The sequence below is a fragment of the Myxine glutinosa genome, chromosome 1 (genome assembly GCF_964187855.1).
Source record: "Myxine glutinosa chromosome 1, kmMyxGlut1.1, whole genome shotgun sequence".
In the NCBI taxonomy this organism is placed as follows: domain Eukaryota; kingdom Metazoa; phylum Chordata; class Myxini; order Myxiniformes; family Myxinidae; genus Myxine; species Myxine glutinosa.
Genome location: NC_136261.1, coordinates 179,191,859 through 179,214,069, shown reverse-complemented (window position 1 = coordinate 179,214,069; position 22,211 = coordinate 179,191,859). Strand labels below are relative to the sequence as shown.

Here is a 22,211-nt window from a genome sequence, read left to right as displayed (position 1 = left end):
TGGCTACATGCGAGCAGGTGAGAAACGCTGGACTGTTGCCGATCTACCAGGTATGCTGTAGAGCATCTCAAATGAAAAGAAGAGCGTTCCTGTTCTTCAACACGTGTATGTACATGTCGCCAGTCAGTCATTCCCTCGATGAACGTGGACCAGTCTGAGGTGCTGGAAAACGCCAAGCACACTGAACAGTGAAGAGAATGATTGTCCTTGTTGTATGACAACAACCATCTGTTTGTACCATCTTTTTGCATGAAACACCTCTTTTTGCATGAAACACCTCTTGACCACTCGGTTGTCAGTTTTTTGATTAGGGTGGTAATTCCAAAACAGCAAACAATCTTCATCTCTACATGGTTTCTTAAAGTAGTTAATCGAGGGGTATCCCTCCTCTGCAAGTGTAGCAGCTGCAGCAGGTACATCTCTCTCAGCTGACCGCACCTGTTCGTGTTCACCAATTTGCACCAATTCTGCCGATTCAGCTGCCAATTGGTCATCTACCGATTCATCTGCCAATTGATCATCCACCAATTCAGCTGCTGATGGTCGAGCTACCGATTCAGTATCCTTATCCCCGTGTTCACTGACTTCACCAGGCCCAGTATTAGTACTCTTGAACAGATCCAAAAGGTTTCTGCACTTTGAAGCACAATCTGACAGTTTATTTTTCTTTCGATCACACTCATTCTCAGCACCTCCTTTTCTTCTCTTCTGGTTTGCTTTATCCATTGTTGGTTACAGATGGAGATGCTGAAAAAAAAAAAATTAGCATCGTAAGTCAGTTCGCGACATTGTTATCAATACTAGATCAGTAGTCAGTAGACCTATCTAAACGTACTTGGCCTATCGGCTCAAAATCCTTTTAACTGTTGATTTGGTAGTTTTTACAATCGAAGGAAACACGTATCGGGAGTACATACGACATAGCGATTGTGAATGTAACAGCTCTGAGGCGTCTTTCGCTTCGCATCGCAGTGACAGTGAGCACCAACATGGCGGCTGTAAGACTAAAATCTGGCTTCAAACCCCTCACCTCACAGCCCACAGCCTTCAACCAGACATATTAACACGCTCCTCCCCCTTCATTCCTGGTCTTCAAAGCAAAGCGGTAAAAATTGTTGAGTCGCCATTATATATGACGAGCAACGGTACCCGCCCTAGGGGCGGGGCTTCAATTAGGAGGCGAGATTTATTTTAACATCCGTTAAATATCACACACAAATCATCAAAATGTGAACAGTATTTTTAGAATTTCAATAAAAAAACCACATCACTGTTCATATCGGTAAATATTATTCCATCGTGTTTCAAATCGTGATTAGTGACATCAACTGTACGCTTTTCTTTAGGAAAAAAAATGGAATGATTTTGTACCTCTTCTTCAGCTCAGAACTTCAGGACACACGTCATTGCTGATAAAAGTTCCTTTTCTCTCTTTGAAGTTCTTGGCAAACATTTTTATATTGTCACTGCTGCCAACGCGACGCCATGGCATTATTCATACATTCATTCATTCATTCATTCATCTAATGATCATTAAACATTATTCTTACGCTCATTAAACGTTCATTAAACGTTCATTAAACGATTACGAAAATAAAAACGAAAAACATTACGAAATTACGTTCACACTGTCACATCAAACACTACCGTGACACAAAAGTCACAAACATCGTCACAAACGTTACGTTACGTAATTCAAACCGTGAACACATCGAATATTGGAGAGCCCATTGCGCAAACGATTTGTTTTCTCTGGTACGTGTTACTGGGCGGGTACCGTTGCTAGTAATTATAATGAGGCGTCAGGGGCGACCTTTTGAACTTTTGATATTTAGCGGGGAATCCCCGGGGATGGAGGCAGAGCCAGAAGTTTTCCATGACAAATTTTTTTTCAGCTGTTTTTTTATCCAGCCCAGCGGCCCATTTTTTACCCAGCGGTCCCAGCCCACCGGGCATTGCCCAAATGCCCTATGGCCAGTCCGCCCATGCTTGAGAGGCGTGGCTTTCGGTTTCGGTTTTGCTTTATGAGGCAGCCCGATAAACGGGCTTTTTAGTGTACCCGAGTTGGTTTTACGAGTAAACATCTTCTCGGACGAGTTTGTGCCTTGATTCTTTTATCCGTATTCTGCTGGAGTCCAGACTCCTTCACCATAGTGATTACCCAGCGCAAGCAAAGCAAAAAGAGGGGTTAATCAATTGGTTCAGGACAGTCCATCTGTCTGTCTGTCTTATCAGTTTATGATAGAGGAACAACTTATTTAAATTGAATTTTGTATTTTGAGCACAAATCGGAACATGAATGGGAAGGCAAATTTGCCGTTTTATTGTACTTTGGCTTTGAATTCATCCCGATCACAAATCTGCGGAGAGAGGTGAAATAATATTTTTACTCTATCTCCCTGCCTGGCAGGCAAACAAAATTGAAAAACATTCCAAACAGGACACACTTGCTGTTTTTAAGGATGTTGTGAAGGACACAAACAACAGGCAGAGATTACTTATGCAACGTGTTAGTAGGGTAAAGTCAGACACTGTGTAAAATGGCGGTTAAACCCAGAATTAATTTCCTTATACGAGTATGACTTCAGACCTCTTTAAACCTTTATTTAAATTTAATTATACTAGGGCATGCCCGTACTATATCTATATCTAAAATTATATCCCCCCCCTCTATTTACATGAAATGGTTTGGTCCAAAGCGAACGGCTTGCGAGTACGGTGACAATCCCCCCCCTCTATTTACATGCAATGGTTTGGTCCAAAGCGAACGGCTTCCGGAGTTTGGTAAAGCAATCGCCATCGCGTGCACAAACGCGCAGGAAAGCGAATGAATCGCAAATTCGTTTTTATTAGTTTTAAAACATAGTTTAACGCCAACATAGTTTGCAAACGTGAAATAAATGAATACGCTCTCAAATGTGCCATCCGAGGCAGAGTGTGTCCGCCACGTTCGGCACACGCGATCGTTCGCTGCTCTCTGATTGGTTGAATCGTTTTTTGGACATAGCTCGGTAAGTAATTGTCCGATTAATATGAAACCTTGAAAAGGCACATCCTCGGGTCCCCAGCAATATACCTGGCAAGTTAAAAGTATATCGGACCCGTGGTTGTCGAGAAACAGCGGTCACAGACAAACAAACGTACAGACAGACAGACAGAGATTACTGGAATTATAGATAGACTAGGGCATGCCCGTACTATATCTATATCTAAAATTATATCCCCCCCCTCTATTTACATGAAATGGTTTGGTCCAAAGCGAACGGCTTGCGAGTACGGTGACAATCCCCCCCCTCTATTTACATGCAATGGTTTGGTCCAAAGCGAACGGCTTCCGGAGTTTGGTAAAGAAATCGCCATCGCGTGCACAAACGCGCAGGAAAGCGAATGAATCGCAAATTCGTTTTTATTAGTTGTAAAACATAGTTTAACGCCAACATAGTTTGCAAACGTGAAATAAATGAATACGCTCTCAAATGTGCCATCCGAGGCAGAGTGTGCCCGCCACGTTCGGCACACGCGATCGTTCGCTGCTCTCTGATTGGTTGAATCGTTTTTTGGACATAGCTCGGTAAGTAATTGTCCGATTAATATGAAACCTTGAAAAGGCACATCCTCGGGTCCCCAGCAATATACCTGGCAAGTTAAAAGTATATCGGACCCGTGGTTGTCGAGAAACAGCGGTCACAGACAAACAGACGTACAGACGTACAGACAGAGATTACTGGAATTATAGATAGATACTGTGGAACACAAATCACCTTCAGAAACAGAATAAATCTCTGACTCACGCTGCTTTGAGGAAGTCCAGTTTGGAAAATGACTCGGGCATCAGGCAAACCTCCACAGCTTCAGGTTTCTATGCGAATTTAAACAAAGCTAACGTTTGTATAATCATTGGATTCAATTTATTTATACAATTAGACATACCCATTTGTGGGTGTAAAAAAAAAGAAAAAAGTATATATATATATATATATATTGTTATAGATCGCGGTTAGATGTTATAGACCGAGCGGTGGTGTAAGACCGCGACCTAACAAAACTCACCCGATTCACACAGAGTTTGGCCGTATCGCACCCCAGCTGCTCAATGAGGGAAAAGACGAAAACGACGCAATGCAAAGAGGAAAACGAAGGCAAAGAAAGGTTTGGAAATACGACTGAATTTATTGACTATTTACACACAAGCAAAAAGAAAGCAGTCACGTTTATTTACAAGCACATAAGACGCAGGTGACACAGGGAAAATACTAGCTTATACAGACTTAATTAACCCAGGACAGAACAAACAAAAGACACTGACTCACGCGGGGAATTGCAGGAGGTGGATGGCTGGAGGTGAACGCTTGGTGGAGCCAACGCGGAGCTTGGTGGAGCTGAACGCTTGGTGGAGCCAACGCGGAGCTTGGTGGAGCTGAACGCTTGGTGGAGCTGAACGCTTGGTGGAGCCAACGCGGAGCTTGGTGGAGCTGAACGCTTGGTGGAGCCAACGCGGAGCTTGGGGGATTGGTGTGACGGGTTCTCTCTCCTTCCTTAGTCCCACCCAGTCCAACAACTTCCTCTCTTGCTTCAGGACTCTTTCTCTCTCTTTCTTGGTCCCTCACTCTTTACCACCGACTCCTCACCGCAACCAACGCAACCACTTGACCACCACCTCTACTGACTGACTCTTCACCACTCTGCACTTGACGACCGACTCCCAACCAACTCAGACCAACTCAAAGTCCAACTCCAGGCCTTTCTGTCTTCTGCTCTCCTCTGTAAAAACGCATCTCTCTCTTTGGACACGCCCTGCCTTGGGTTATATAGGCCCCCGCCCCTCAACCTTTGCGAACCTCCCCGACCGCTCTTCCTCCGCCCTCTGTAGCCAAACCCCTGGCTCATGGTTGGTCGAGCGGGGCTGGTTCACTCCTCCCCTCTCTGACGAGGTGGGGAAACGCCTTCCTTCCCCCAACCCTGCCTCGTGGTCAATGGCGGATGAAGGGAAAAAACCGACCAAAATGCGGAAGGCGCTTCAAATTGCAATTGACGGAAAGGGGGGAATGGAAGGGAATCTATCTCTTTCACTGGTGCAATGGAGTATTTCTATTAATGGAAGACACAGCCTTACGCTAAAACACAGAATAAGAGATAACTATCAACAGGTATATTCTATTACTTGGCTGACGTGTATGCTTGTGGACTATTGGACGCCCTTTTGGTCTTTACACAGCTCCGGAGGCAGGAGGCACAGAATAAACAATAATCACAACAATACAGCACACAATCAAAAAAAATATACAGTCCTCATATCCACAACACTGCACCCTCCTCCTCTTAGGCACGTCCCGGGCCTACAACTTTTATTTAGTGTGACACGTAGGTGCAGTTCCCTCTACTTTTAACCTGACCCTGAGTGCGACAGTTTTAAAACATAAATAAATGTGTCCCGCTGCTCCATTGCACCCTGCCTAACAGACTTACGCCCACAGTTAACCGAATTGCGGAATGGTCTTCAAACTAAACACTGACGGTGGGGAGCATTATTTACACTGACGCTATTTTTATTTACAAAACTAACCCAGGACCTGTAATTGTTCTTTCTGGGGGGGAGACAGTCTGCTCTGCATCGACGCACCATGAACGCACCCAATAACGCACCAATACACACCCACGCACCAATCGGTGCAGTCACCATAGTTCATCAGTGTTCCATAAAAATAAACCAACAACCCCTAACCCTGCAGGTGTCTCTTGCTCTTCGGCTCCCTCTGCTGGTTATTATTATTTGTCTTCCAGATGTTGTCATTCTCTTTTGCTTTGCTTACTGGCGGCCTATTTGCAATAAAGTGTGCCCAATGTGCCCTTCTTTATTTTCTTTTATTTATAGCCCACAGGGCCGACTAGTGTGGTTCACCTGTGGGGCATCGGTGCCCTGTGGCCAAGGTCCGCCAGCAAGATTTCAGGCCCTCATGGCCGGTTCCAGCAGAGGGGCCATGCCCCAACCCATGGGGTCCATAAGTGGTGCTCGGCCACAGGCATGTGGTCCATAATGTGGTGCATCGATGCAGACAGCTGGTTCTGGGAATTTCGGGCGCACAATGGCCGACCCACGCACGCTCCCCTCGGCGCCCAACGGCGCACAGGTCATGTGGGAGACAAAAGGGGAAAGACAATTGAGCGAGGGGTAAGGTCACAAGGGTACACGTCAAAAAGGCAATGCAAGGCGAAATGCGTACGGAGGGCGAAGTGAGAAAGCTCGTCCCTACCGTACGTCACCCCCCTGTCACCTACACTACCCTTGCCCTTACCCCATATGTACAAAAATCTACACATTTACAAATTCGTCACTACTGTCACGTCTCCCCATATTTCCTCTATACCAAATTCGTCACCACAATCCCTCTATCCAAAATTTGCCATCACCAAATTCATCATCAATCCTCATAAGGAGGCAGAGATGGAACATCAAAGCACAATGTCACACCCACGTCATGATGCGTCTCACAATCCAAAACATTTGCATCAAAAATAATTAAACATGGCATGGTGCGGAGTACCTGTCACCTCAGGTGAGTGGATGCAGATGGTGCGAGGAGATCCTTCATCCTAACTATCCTCTAAATGATTTTAACACACTTTACACTACCCGGGGTCTTTCTCTGGCCAAACCATTGGCCCTCTTACACTATGGGTTCTAATAACCAATTCCCATTGGCCAAACTGTGGTGCTTCTCAATTTGGGGTCTCACTCCCCCGATTCATCTCCCGGTGCTCTAGCACAATTTCTGGGCTGCGACGTGTACCTCTCCCAACAGGTCTACCCACCTGCACACCTCCACCACTGTAGTTGCCACCCGAGCTTACCTAGCTCCTTACCCTAACCTAACTAACTGGGGACAGCCCTTCTCCTGGCTCTGTCACCCCATGGTGCCCTCTGGCACTGGGCTACCCGGGTCCGTCCTCCGGATCCTCGGGCCCCATCCACAACAACTACTACCGGCTCCCAGAGCCCACCTGCGGCCTCACCTGGCCGACATCCTTACAGTGGTGGAGTGCCCAAACCAACTACACACACTAACAGGCTACACGCCCAGCCATTTCCACAACACCAACGCACCCATCCACATACCATTCTGTCACCCGCACCACAGATGCCAATATCCAACCACAATTTACCTATACCCTCTACCTAACACTTGCACTACCCGCCCCGGGTACTCGTGAAAGGGGTCCACTCTTCCCCCATCCACACCTTCGCACCATCCACTCCACTCCACAATTTCCACCATACTCACTCCACGACCATCCATTCCAATACTCCATACCATTTATTCCATACACCTGTCTTTCATTCACCTGTCGTTGCACACCTGTGCAATCCTACCTGGTGCCACCTGCACCCTCCTCCTCTTCCTGGACCATTTGGTCAACACAACACGCAATCACCACTACTTCCTCATACACTGCTCCATTCACCTGTCAGTTGCACACCTGTGCAATCACACCTGTTCCATTCTCACACACACGGCATCATCTCAGCTAACTACTCCCTTCTGAAACTTGCGCTTCCCAGTCGTCCCTTTAAACTATTGCGCTCCCACGTCATTATAATCCACACTAATCTACCTGCGTCCCCACTACAGGTATCAGTCACTAACTAAACTTAACGTTACCTAATGTCATCTTCTAGGGCCCTATCAATATAACCTAACCCACCCGGGCTAGTTTTCACTGCCATACACCCCATAATCTATTGCTCCTTTGCCCCCACATCTGTGAGGGATGGTGGATTTGCCATCCCACCACATCGGGGGTCTCTCTATCAATTTGGCTCGTCCAAATTCCAACCAATTAAAATTTTTCCATTTACTGCCAAAGCTATTCACTTTTCTAAATTTCGTTTCAAATCACTACCATCATCATCCGTCTACTTATTAGATCCTTTCGGTGCGCCGTGACATCATTAAACTCGGTTCGTAAAGCCGAGCAATGAATCCGGGTGGTTTGGTTGCCTGCAGGTTGAATCCGTCCGGCTTTCGGTTCAAGGGAGGTGGTTTGGTTGGACCGAGGTTCCACGCACCATCTCGGCGCGGCACCTTGCGGTCCCGGGCCCGATGGCTCAATCTCCCCCGGTCGGAACCCCGTCCCCACGAGGGGGCACCGTTCCGCTTCCTCCCACTCGCCCTCGAACCGGACCGGTCGCCTCGCCCGACAAAGCCCGGACTCGACCGTGCGGGGCGGGGCCAAGCCCGAATCGGCAACGACGCTTCGAAGAGAAGCGACGCAGCATCGACCCGAGCCGGGCCTCGCACCCAACAAAGCACCGCCCCTCGCACCGAGCGCTCGCATCGGCTATCCGTCGCCCTAACCACTACCCTGGTTACCGTCGACGCTTTACTTGCATGCTTACAAGCATACGCTACCCCTTTCACCCTCACAAAACCTGGCGTTCCAACGCCGTCCGTACATTCCACCAACGCTCTCTCTGTTACACACCACACCTCTTGCGCACACTTCGGTCCACACCTCTCCTCCGTTACGTCCTCCGTAACACTCACTACAGGTGTACACTCTCTCGTTACTTCCTCCGTAACACTCACCACACCGCGCTTCCATGTACCCCCTCGCACACGCGCTTCGACCGGCTCACTCCTGACGGCACACTCACTCCTCGGCGTGCACTTTTTCCTCACACACCCCATGGTCGGACATTCTCGCACACCTCTTTTTTCGCACACCTGTCCTGTCACACACTTCACCAACGGCCTTTCACGAACACCCGGATCCAAACCAATCCCCAAGCCGACTGAAGCTTTCCTCACATCATATACATTGCCACTCACCTCCGTACCTTGTCTCCGCACCTCCTTTGCCACCTGCAAACTTTTTATTTGGTTAGTGAGCATCTCATCATGATTTGAACACAGACTTTGTACATTATCCATTTCTCCCTGCAATTCCCGGGCTACCTCCGTCATCTCTTCAATTTCAATGCCCACTTCCGCTTTTTCTGTACTCACCTCGACGACCGTTGGCTTTAATAAAATTCCCTCTACCTCATCGGTCGCCGGCTTTTCCAAGCCCCGGGTCGCGATTTCTACCCCCGTCATTGTACCCGTGCTTTCCTCCGCTTCGCTCAACCGGCGTTTCTCGACCCGCGTTACTTCCTTGTGCACCCATGGGACCCTTTCGCCCAACTTGCGGTCTCTGTCCCTCTGCTCCCGTGCCTCTCTATCGGCCCTCATTCCGTTCGTTGTTGCTTCAATTTGGTTTCCCAATTTGTTCGTTATTGCTTCCATTTGGTTTCTCAATTTGTTTAACAATCGCTCACTGTTCCGCTTCAAATGGGCTTCCATTTCAGCCATAATTAATTGCATGTCTTCCACCGTTGGTACAAAGGGCGCGGCAAAATTTGGTGCCGCTACACCCACATGCGTGAGGACGCCATTTTGTGCACCTGATACACCCTCAACCACACCTTCTTTACTCTCCTCCACCATTTTTTTTCCTAAGTCCTGGGTCGATTCTACCCCGTCTATCTCTCCCACCGGCATCCCGTCGCCTTGAACAGCCATGGCGCGATTTCAAAATTCAGGTTTTGTAAAACAAAACAAATTTCGGCCGCTCCAAATTTTGACCAATTTTTTTTTTTTCCTCTATTCGTTTAAAAAAAAAAATTTGGTCGGGCCTCGAATCTCACTCCCAGACACCAATTGTTACAGACGCGGCTTAGATGTTATTTACCGAGCGGTTTGGTATGACCACGTCTGCACAAGTTACCCGATTATACCCGAACGTTGACTAATCGCGCTACGCTAGATCAATGAAGGAAAAGACACACGGCTGGGATTAAAATGACACGACACCAGGGATACGGTTCTCAAGACCTCCGGAGGAGATTATATTAAGGCGGAAGGTCAGATTACAGGGATGAGAGGGACAGCATAGAAAGACAAGCACTTAGACACACTCTTATATTAACCCCAACAGACGACAGATAAACGGGACAAAAGGCTGACTCACACGGGGATTGATGGCAAGGAAAGTGGGTATCGATGGCTCAAGGTGCACTCTTGGCTCAAGGACAGGGTACTGTACGGTCCAGTAGATGCAGGAGGTTTCACAGCGCTCGAGGTGGCGTCTTGTCGTCTCAAGCTGGGGGCGCATCTGACGTCACGTCCGGTAAGTCGCTGCGTATATCCGGCGGGGAGTGACACGCCCTCGGCTCGTTAGCTCCGCCTCGTGGAATCGGCACGTTGCTTCTCATTGGGTGCGTGCGGGGGGTTTACCAGGCTCCGCCCTTGACGAGGAGCTGACAGCCAGCCCCTTCGTGGTAACCCCGTGGAGCGCATGGTCATGGCGGCTAACCGAGCTGGTGGGAGGACGCACACTCCCCCCGCGCGCCGTGGTTGTAGTTGTTGTTGTAGCTGTAGTTGTTGTTGTTGTTGTTGTTGTTTGGGGAAGAAGATGGAAGGAGGTATGGGAAGGTCCTAAACTCACTACTGGTGCCATTTAATCACATTCTGGTGCAACGAAGAGTCAGAATTAATGGAAAGGAGTCCTTAACTGACATAGACTAAGAATAACTAGCAAGATGTCCGAAAGTTGTCTACGTGAGATGCGGTGGACCTGGGCACGACATTTAATGGGGGAAAAAGGGGAAGGTCGGTTCTACAGAGTGTTGTTTACAGACAATGGGACTAGGGAATGGGGGATTGGGGATAGTTGGGGAGTATTGGGGAAATAGGGGAATATTTACAAGCGGATATGGAGGCCAAATTCCATATTCGCAACAATATATATATATATATATATATATATATATATATATATATATATATATATATATATATATATATATATATATATTGTTGCGGTTTTGAAATAAAGGTTAATTTCCCCTCTTAGTTACACCACAACATGAAGCCTCACGATAGTTCAGTTATTTCTTAGTAAATGTGAACGTAGTCCTTTCCAGTGTTTAGTTTTGCGTTGAGTAGGCCAGTGAGATTAGGTGTTCTTTTGGCGCTTTGCTTTGATGCTTTTGGGTTTGGCGCTGAAATACCACACGGCAGGCCTGAACAAGTCGACCGAGGCTGAAGGAAGGCGGGGCAGGAGGAGTGGTCGGTAAGCACGAGCCGCCAATCAGGGCTCGAGGGGAGTGGCTAACCACGACGACCAGCGGCGGGGTTTGGAACATTCGAGTCGGGCCGGGGCGGGGCCATATAACCCTGCTCCGAGCCCCCCACCTGAGTTCCAGAACAGTGAGAACATATGAGAGCGCACGAGATCGTACGAGAACAGACGGCACGAGAACGCAGAAGGCTGACGAGAACGTGAGTGGAGTTGCAAAGCGAATTGAATTGCGTCATTGTACACGAACTTTCCCCGTTCCCCGTGCTCTGTGCTGTATTAATCGCGCGCTCGAAAGGACGACCCGCGCCAGGCCACATATGCGCCGCGAGGATTTCCTCCTGCCTGCCTTCGCCTGATACGTGCCGTGAACATCGGAGAGCCAGGCCGGGCGAGCTGCCCCGAGGCGACTGATGGCGAAGCGCGCGTGGCGCGCGAACTTTTCTTCCTCCATCTCCCTGTGTATGTGCGTGGGCCCATTTGTCTGGGAATAAGTAAGACTGATTAAGCTCTGCTCTGTGTCCCTTTCCTTTCATTCTGATCATTGTACAGAGTGTAAATAAATTCTGGTCTTCCTCTGATTTGACCATCCTGTCTCTTCAATCCATTGGCTTCACATGGTACGAATAAAACCGCTCGAATCGGGTTCCAATAAAAGTAACAGCACGAGTCACATGATACGCATTCCGCTCAGGCGTACTCGATTAAGCGTGGCTCGTGCGAGGCTCGATCCCCGCTTTCGTGGCGGCGTGGGTACCAAAGGTACGTGCAAAATTTTCCCGAAACCCTTTTTCACATTTGCCCGGAAGTGGCGATTCGGTCTCGCGGACCCGAAGATCCAGGGGGGGGGGGGGAAGGGTTTAATCTCCCCTTTGTAACGGGAACGGGCTTCGGGAGATCCGCAACAATTTGGTGTCAGTGGAGTGGGATTTGAACCCTAAAAATTTTTTTGGGACAAATTGGCTACAGCAAATTGGTGTTTGGGAGTGTGAGATAATTGGACTAGAGTGCGCTTCACATGCTCGAAATTACGAGTGAACAAAATTTAGTTGTAAAACCAAATTAAATTCGTACCATGGCTGGCCAAGTCGGTCAAATGCCGGTGGGAGTAATGGAAGATGGAATCTATCTATAATTCCATTAATCTCTGTGTGTATGTGTGTTTGTATGTGTGTATGTGTGTATGTGTGTATGTGTGTATGTGTGTATGTTTGTCTGTGACCGCTGTTTCTCGACAACTACCGGTCCGATATACTTTAAACTTGCCAGGTATATTGCTGGGGACCCGAGGATGTGCCTTTTCAAGGTTTCATATTAATCGGAGAAGTAGTTACCGAGCTATGGCGATTTCTTTACCAAACACTGCAAGCCTTTCGCTTTGGACCAAACCATTGCATGTAAATAGAGGGGGGGGGTTCTGTGGTCGTTGCGAATGGACCAAACCATTCATGTAAATAGAGGGGGGGGGGGTTCTGTGGTCGTTACTGTCACGTGGTTTCAAAGTTTTTTTTTGTTGTTGTTGTTTGCACGCATGTTTTTTTGCACCCACGTACGGGCACGCCCTAGGATGTTTACACACACACACCCCTACACAAATTTTTTTTTTTTTTTTTTTTTGGCAAGGAACGGGCACCCACGTACGGGCACGTCCTAGCTTATACATAGTACGGGCATGCCCTAGTAGAAGAATAATTGATGACCCAGGACCTACAGGTGGAGTTGGTAGACAAAGGGAAAATTGATGAGGGTGCGGTAGCTGGCCAAGAAAATGGCGGCGCCTCGCACGTGGCGGCGGGAGCCGAGCCCGTGGTGCCAGCGGGTTTGGACCTGCACTTACTCATTACTCAATTCATGGCATCCATGAAACTGGAGGGGGACAATTCAAGAACGGAAATGAAGGACGAAATTTGGGGACTAAATAATAACATGAATAAAATGAATGGGAAAGTGGACACCCAAGAGGATAAAATTAAAGAAATGAGGGACGAAGCAAGGTGCAACATGGAGAGGTTGGAAAACAAAATGGGTGGTCAATTGAAGGAAATGGGGGACAAAGCCACCCGTGACAGGCAAAAAATGATGGCAGAGTCAAAAAGGGACATGAAAAAGGCGGGGGAGGATATTGGACGCAGGTTGAGCGGGAAGGTAGCAGTGGTATGCGACGGGGTGAAGTGATGCGGGGAACGCATGGAGAGCGAGGTAAAGCAGAGCACAGCTAAATTGACCGGGGCTATGGGAGTCGCGACATGAGGTGTAGAAAAACCGGCGATCGTCGCATTGGAAAATAAAATTTCGGGGGCGCCGGCGAGGGTTGAGTTGGAAAAGGAAATTTTATGGGCGCCGGCGATCGCAGAGGAAAAAGAAACAATTGGGGCTGAAGAGACGGGAGAGCCAGAGTATAAGTCGCGGGAGAAAGAGATGGAATCCGCACAAAGTTTGTATTTACACCGTGATGCCGTGTTTGCCGACCCCAATAAAAGTTTGCAGGTGCAGCCAGGGAAGGAGGTCCCCGAGATGAGTTGCGAAAATGGCGCGAATGTGTTTGGGCCATTGTGCGGTGTACGAGTGAGCGTGGCACAATTTGCGAAGGGCCCATTGTGCAGTGTACGAGGGCGACTGACACGGAGTATGAGAGGGCATGCGTGGAGCGTGAGTGTATGAGAGAAAAGTGTGTGCCAGAGTGTGCAGAAAAAGAGTGTGTGACGGCCGAGTGTGTTACGGAGTGTGTAACGGGAGAGTGCACACCCGAGAGTGTGGAAAGAGAGTGTGCGACGGCCGAGTGTGTTACGGAGGGTGTAACGGGAGAGTGCACACCCGAGAGTGTAGAAAAAGAGTGTGCTGCGGCCGAGTGTGTTATGGAGTGTGTAACGAGAGAGTGCGCACCTGGGGGTGTGGAAAAGGAGTGTGAGTGAGAATGCACAACAAAGTGTGTGGGGGGTGCATGTGCGCCTGGATGTGCGGTAAAGGAGGGTGTGGAGGAAAGTGCACACCTGAGTGTGTAAAAAAAGGGTGTGTAACGGAGTGTCTGAGAGGCACGGGGGCATCTGGGTGTGCGAGTGCGGAGTGGGTCGCGAGTGGTGAGGACACGGCTCAAGCATCGACACCGACCGGGGAAGCGCCTTGCGGGACGGGTAGCAGACGCGAGCCCCCGGTGAGTGGTGTGCTGCAGGGACCGGCATGCACGATTCGTGCCGGCCCCCACACTGTATGGTTGGTGCCATGCCGTGGCGGCAAAGGCGATTGGCGAGGTTCAAGGGGAGGAAGGAGTTTTCGGGGCCGCGCACCTTGCCGCGTGCGGTGCTCCGACCATGGCCGGTTGGGTCATCGTGCGTGGGACCGCGAGGCCCCACACAGGGATGGAGCCCTGCACCTCGGCCCATCCATACCTCCCCCCTTGGATCGAAAATGCCGGACAGACATCCCATACAGGAGACCAACCACCCGCATGGATCACTCGGCCCTTCGAGGTCGGGCCGTGACAAGATACATCCACTTGGAGAGGCTCGTAGCACAGCGGACTGTGAGAGTAGTGTACCCCACGTGGGGGAATGGTAGTCTGACCATTCCTCACACTGACGGGGCCCATGAGCATTAGTTTAGGGGGATGGCAGTGATAGGCACATGGGGGTGCCAGCAATGGTTGCCTCAATGGGGCACCGAAGCGAGCCGAGGGAGGGCTAGGATAATGTTAGGGATCTAGAAGACCTTAGGGACATGAGAGTTAAGTAGTGACACTTGTACTATAGAGGGGACATAGGTAGCTTAGATGGATGTTAATAAAGGGAGTGCATAGTGTAAAGGGATGATGAGGGAAGCACGAGTCGTAGGGGAAAGTAGTTAGATAGATGATGCTGTATGTTTGAGGAATTGTGTAGTCGTGTTTGAGGAATTGTGTGTGGAAAATAAATGGAATTGTGTTGGAGGTGTGTGAGCACAAAAGGTGTGTGAGAAAAGTGGTGTGCGAGATAAATGGTGTGCGAGATAAATGGTGTAGAATGCTTGGTGTGGAATAAAAGGTGTGGAATGCATGGTGCGAAGGATTGAATGAGGGAAGAGTGGAACCCATTCACGAAAGCCCGTGGTGGGTAGTGTAAAGCCAGCCAGGTAAAGGGCTCAGGTAAATTGTGTGGATATTGACACCTGTGGTGTGGGTAGTAGAAAGTAGTACTTTGGAGGGTGCATGAGTCTGTGGAATGGCTGGGCGTGTGGCTTACTTATTGCGTGTGGTTATTGGGGCACACCGCCACTGGTAGTTTGGTGGCCAGGTGAGGCCGCAGGTAGGCTCTGGGAGCCGGTTAGGTTAGTCGTGAGTGGGGCCTGAGGATCCCAGGAGAGGACCCGGGTTGCCCAAAGCCAAGGTGGGCATCAGGGGTAAGAGCCAGAGGAGGGCCTTCCCCAGTTAGGTAGTCGCAAGGAGTAGGTAAGCTCGGCTGGCGGCTTCAGTGGCGGAGGTGCGCAGGTAGTTGGACCTGCTAGTGGAGCCACACGACCAAGCCCGAAATTGTGCGAGGGCACAGTATGAAAATTCGTTGGGGGGTGAGACCCAAATTCAAAGGGCACCACAGTGTAGGCAATGGGAATTCTGGTTCTTAGAACTACATAGTTTAAAGAGGCCGATTGGCAGGATACGACCCCGGGTCGTTTAAAAGTGTAATGTCATTGGAGTAGTTAGGAAGAGAAATCCCTTCGCACCATCCACAGCCAATCACCAAGGAGGACAAGCTCCACACCAGGGCTCTGTAAACTGATTGAGTAGTAAGACGCATCACGACGTAATGTGACATTGTGTTTGATCCATCCCTTCCTTCCTGTGAGAGATTGGGAGACGAATTTGGAATTAGAGGGGGATATGGGAGACAAGACGTAGTGACGGATTGTAAATACAAGGGGGGGCTAGGGTAATGTAGCCAACGGTGGGGGGTACGGATGGTTAGGGACGAGCCTGCTCTGCTCGCTCTTCCGTGTACCTCGCGCCGCACCACCTTGTTTTTCTACGTGCCATTGCGTCCTTTCCGCTTTGCTTGTTGTGCCTCGTCTCTCCCACCCGCCCCAGGACCATTTTGGAGGCCGAACTGTGCAGCACCATCAGCCTGTGCAGCATCCCTTCTGCACCTTGCTGCCTTGTCTTTGCTACATCCGTGCAGCCGACCTGTGCAGCACCTTGCTGCCATATCCTTTTGCTGCACCTGTGCAGCATTTTGCTGCCACACACCCCTTTGCTGCACCTTGATACACTCACACTCAAGGACCACAAGCCTTGTGGCCTTGCACCTCTGCTGTGCAGCAGGGAGCAATGAATGGAGACAAATGCGAGGAGAACCTGCTTCATAATGCAAAAGACCTTGGACTTGGGCAATCATTTATGTTCCAGCAGGACAATGACGCCAATTATACAGCCAAAGCAACACTGGAATGGCTTCAGAACAAGAACGTGAACGTCCTTGAGTGGCCCAGCTAAAGCCCAGACTTGAATCCCATTGAGAATCTGTGGAAATACCTGAAGATTGCTGTTCACCGACGCTCCCCATCCAACTTGACAGAGTTTGACTCGTGACAAGGACGAAATGATTAGATTTTGGTGAAGATCCGGATTCGGCTACTAGAATTTTTGAAGTGATTCTTCACCATTGGGCCAAAAATGATACATTGCAGGATATCTCAAAAAGTTGTGGATGGATTTGGACGATACTTGGTGGAGAGGTTGGGTGTGTGACAATGGATAATCAATTCGATTTTGGTGAAGATCTGAAAATGGATTCGGATATGAGAATTATTTAATTTTTTAAGTGATTCTTCACCATCGAGAGATCGGGCGAAAAGCGATATACTGTATATCATGATATTTAAAAAAGTTATGGACGAGTTATGCATAAACTTGGTGGACGAGTTGGTTCGGTGACAAGAACAAGCCGATTAGATTTTGGTTCAGGTCCGAATCCAGATCCAGCCTATCAGTGGGATACAAAACAAACTGTTCACCAGGCAGAGGTATATCCACTCTACCTAGTGCCGTTCTAGTTAGAGTATGCTTCGATTCAAAAGGTGCTTCAAGCCAGTTGTCACACGTTAGCACTCACTTGGTGATGGTAAAAATAAACACTATCCTTTGAAAAAAAATGTTTTTGGGCTGATACCCTGACCTACTTCCAATGAAACTCTGCTCTGAAACTTTAATCTTCTTGCACCTTGATGTCAGACAGGAGACTAAATTGTCAGACTAAGCTCCTTACTGTGAGCTAGGTTAGCACAGTGAAGTCATTGATGCTATTCACGTCAAGATGTATCTGATGGACATTAATCCGAAGGAGGCCATCGACTTACTGGGAATGCACAGGGTTAGGTTTGGATCGGTAAATTGAGGAGGTAAAAGGTAAGTTGAGAGAAGGAAGGGAGGTGTGAGGGTAGGAAAAAGAAAGGAGAGTGAGGGAGGTGGGAACGAGTAAGGAGAAGAATGGAGGGTGGGAGGAGAGATATGTAATTGGAAGAGAGTGAAATGACATATATTGGGGGCACATTTGGGCACAGTGGTGAAGGGTATCAAAACTTTCACAATTTTCACCTTCGTTTCCTTTTCCTCCTTTCACTCTACATCTCCGCAACCTTGCTTTTCTCTAAAATGCTTTCACTTTCTCCTTACATGCCAGAGTGGGCTCCAGATTGTGTAACTTCCAACCCGTCACCTTTTGCAGGTAAAAAGGAAAGAATGCAGCTTACCTGGCACAAAACTTGACTCTTAACTACAAAACGCTACAAAATTTGAACCTAGCCAAGGCAGTTGTGCAAGAGATAGCAAGACGTTGTGCAAACCTGCATTGGATCGATTTATGTCATAAGATTCAGATTGGCAGGGGCAACAGAACCCTTCATGCCATATATGGTGGCATCAAAATATCCCTTGGTCCTACTATTACCAAAGTCGCTCCTCTGAAATCCAAAGATGGCAAAGTACTTACTGGAAGGTACCAGCAAATGGTCTGCTGGGTAGAGCACTATTCTGAGCTGTCCTCACACGAGAAGGATATCTCACAACCCGTGCTTGACGCTCTTCTGCAGTTACCCGTCATGGATGAGCTCGATGCGAAAACCTCATTATTCGAGCTTAGAAAGGCCATTGACTCGCTTGTAGGTAGGAAAGTACCTGAGAAACATGGATTTCAGCTGTACTTCTCAAGTATTTCAAACTCTACCTGCTGGCAAGCCTCTATGATTTTCTCCTCTGTTGGAAATATGGCTCCTTCCCACAGGATATGTGTGAAGCAAACATCATCAGTCGATACATGCTGTATATTAAGGTGATCGGGGAAATTGCAACAACTACCAAGGCATCTCACTCCTGAGCATCACAGGGAAAACCATTGTCAGAGTCATCTTAAAGAGGCTCCATCTACGAGCCGACATTGTATACCCAGAGGCATAGTGCGGCTTTATAGAGGACGTAGATCCACAGTAGATGTGATCTTCTCCCTACGTCAGCAAGTAGAGAAGTGCAGGAAGCAGCAAATACCACTCACAAAAGCACCATCAGATAGAGGAAATGGCTAATCTTTCCCATGCCTGCACCATCAGATAGAGGAAATGGATCATCTCTCCCATGCCCGCACCATCAGATAGAGGAAATGGATCATCTCTGCCATGCCTGCACCATCAGATAGAGGAAATAGATCATCTCTCCCATGCCTGCACCATCAGATAGAGGATCCACTTCAGCCACTCATGGATCGTCTCACCCATGCCTGCACCATCAGATAGAGGATCCACTGCAGAATGCCTGAATTGTTACTGCCATGCCTGCACCATCAGATAGAGGATCCACATCAGCTGCTCATGGATCGTCTCTCCCAAGCCTGCACCATCAGATAGAGGATCCACTTCAGCCACTCATGGATCATCTCTCCCATGCCTTCATCATCAGATCGAGGATCCACTGCAGAATGCCTGAATTGTTACTCCCATGCCTGCACCATCAGATAGAGGATGCACATCAGCCGCTCATGAATCATCTCTCCCATGCCTGCACCATCAGATAGAGGATGCACATCAGCCGCTCATGGATAATCTCTCCCATGCCTGCACCATCAGATAGAGGATGCACATCAGCCACTCATGGATCATCTCTCCCATGCCTGCATCATCAGATAGAGGAGCCACTTCAGCCAATCATGGATCATCTCTCCCATGCCTGCACCATCAGATAGAGGAGCCACTTTAGCCACTCATGGATCATCTCTCCCTTGCCTGCACCATCAGACAGAGGATCCATTTCAGCGTGCCTGAATTGTTACTCCCATGCCTGCACCATCAGATAGAGGATCCACATCAGCTGCTCATGGATCGTCTCTCCCATGCCTGCACCATCAGATCGTGGATCCACATCAGCTGCTCATGGATTGTCTCTCCCATGCCTGCACCATCAGATAGAGGATCCACATCAGCCGCTCATGGATCGTCTCTCCCATGCCTGCACCATCAGATAGAGGATCCATTTCAGCTGCTCATGGATCATCTCTCCCATGCCTGCACCATCAGACAGAGGATCCACATCAGCTGCTCATGGATCGTCTCTCCCAAGCCTGCACCATCAGATAGAGGATCCACTTCAGCCACTCATGGATCATCTCTCCCATGCCTTCATCATCAGATAGAGGATCCACTGCAGAATGCCTAAATTGTTACTCCCATGCCTGCACCATCAGATAGAGGATCCACATCAGCTGCTCATGGATCGTCTCTCCCAAGCCTGCACCATCAGATAGAGGATGCACATCAGCCGCTCATGAATCATCTCTCCCATGCCTGCACCATCAGATAGAGGATGCACATCAGCCGCTCATGGATAATCTCTCCCATGCCTGCACCATCAGATAGAGGATGCACATCAGCCACTCATGGATCATCTCTCCCATGCCTGCATCATCAGATAGAGGACCCACTTCAGCCAATCATGGATCATCTCTCCCATGCCTGCACCATCAGATAGAGGATCCACTTCAGCCACTCATGGATCATCTCTCCCTTGCCTGCACCATCAGACAGACGATCCATTTCAGCGTGCCTGAATTGTTACTCCCATGCCTGCACCATCAGATAGAGGATCCACATCAGCTGCTCATGGATCGTCTCTCCCATGCCTGCACCATCAGATAGAGGATCCACTTCAGCCGGTCATGGATCGTCTCTGCCATGCCTGCACCATCAGATAGTGGATCCACATCAGCTGCTCATGGATCGTCTCTCCCATGCCTGCACCATCAGATAGAGGATCCACATCAGCCACTCATGGATCATCTCTCCCATGCCTGCACCATCAGATAGAGGATCCATTTCAGCCAATCATGGATCATCTCTCCCATGCCTGCACCATCAGATAGAGGATCCACTTCAGCCACTCATGGATCATCTCTCCCTTGCCTGCACCATCAGATAGAGGATCCAATTCAGCCACTCATGGATCGTCTCTCCCATGCCTGCACCATCAGATAGAGGATCCACTTCAGCCACTCATGGATCATCTCTCCCTTGCCTGCACCATCAGATAGAGGATCCACATCAGCCACTCATGGATCATCTCTCCCATGCCTGCACCATCAGATAGAGGATCCATTTCAGCCAATCATGGATCATCTCTCCCATGCCTGCACCATCAGATAGAGGATCCACTTCAGCCACTCATGGATCATCTCTCCCTTGCCTGCACCATCAGATAGAGGATCCAATTCAGCCACTCATGGATCGTCTCTCCCATGCCTGCACCATCAGATAGAGGATCCACTGCAGCGTGCCTGAATTGTTACTCCCATGCCTGCACCATCAGATGGAGGATCCACATCAGCTGCTCATGGATCATCTCTCCCATGCCTGCACCATCAGATAGAGGATCCACATCAGCCACTCATGGATCATGTCTCCCATGCCTGTACCATCAGATAGAGGATCCACTTCAGCCGCACATGGATCGTCTCTCCCATGCCTGCACCATCAGATAGAGGATCCAATTCAGCCACTCATGGATCGTCTCTCCCATGCCTGCACCATCAGATAGAGGATCCACTGCAGCGTGCCTGAATTGTTACTCCCATGCCTGCACCATCAGATGGAAGATCCACATCAGCTACTCATGGATCGTCTCTCCCATGCCTGCACCATCAGATAGAGGATCCACTTCAGCCGCTCATGGATCATCTCTCCCATGCCTTCACCATCAGATAGAGGATCCACATCAGCTGCTCATGGATCGTCTCTCCCATGCCTGCACCATCAGATAGTGGATCCACATCAGCTGCTCATGGATCGTCTCTCCCATGCCTGCACCATCAGATAGAGGATCCACATCAGAAGCTCATGGATCGTCTCTCCCATGCCTGCACCATCAGATAGAGGATCCACATCAGCTGCTCATTGTTCGTCTCTCCCATGCCTGCACCGTCAGATAGAGGATCCACTTCAGCTGCTCATGGATCATCTCTCCCATGCCTGCACCATCAGATAGAGGATCCACATCAGCTGCTCATGGATCGTCTCTCCCAAGCCTGCACCATCAGATAGAGGATCCACTTCAGCCGCTCATGGATCATCTCTCCCATGCCTGCACCATCAGATAGAGGATCCACTTCAGCCGCTCATGGATCATCTCTCCCATGCCTGCACCATCAGATAGAGGATGCACATCAGCCCATCATGGATAATCTCTCCCATGCCTGCACCATCAGATAGAGGATGCACATCAGCCACTCATGGATCATCTCTCCCATTCCTGCATCATCAGAAAGAGGATCCATTTCAGCGTGCCTGAATTGTTACTCCCATGCCTGCACCATCAGATAGAGGATCAATTTCAGCTGCTCATGGATCATCTCTCCCATGCCTGCACCATCAGATAGAGGATCCACATCAGCTGCTCATGGATCGTCTCTCCCATGCCTGCACCATCAGATCGTGGATCCACATCAGCTGCTCATGGATTGTCTCTCCCATGCCTGCACAATCAGATAGAGGATCCACATCAGCCGCTCATGGATCATCTCTCCCATGCCTGCACCATCAGATAGAGGATCCACATCGGCTGCTCATGGATCGTCTCTCCCATGCCTGCACCA

At 49.1% G+C, this 22,211-nt stretch overlaps 1 long non-coding RNA gene across 1 annotated transcript in view; it reads right to left on the bottom strand.

Annotated features, from left to right (window-relative positions):
* LOC137413943 (uncharacterized) overlaps positions 1 to 22,211 on the bottom strand; it is a 125,331-nt gene that overhangs the window by 36,309 nt on the left and 66,811 nt on the right. Inside the window, exon 2 of the long non-coding RNA XR_013623884.1 lies at positions 3,792 to 3,859. This is a non-coding gene — a long non-coding RNA (uncharacterized LOC137413943). The remainder of the gene's footprint in view (positions 1 to 3,791; positions 3,860 to 22,211) is intronic.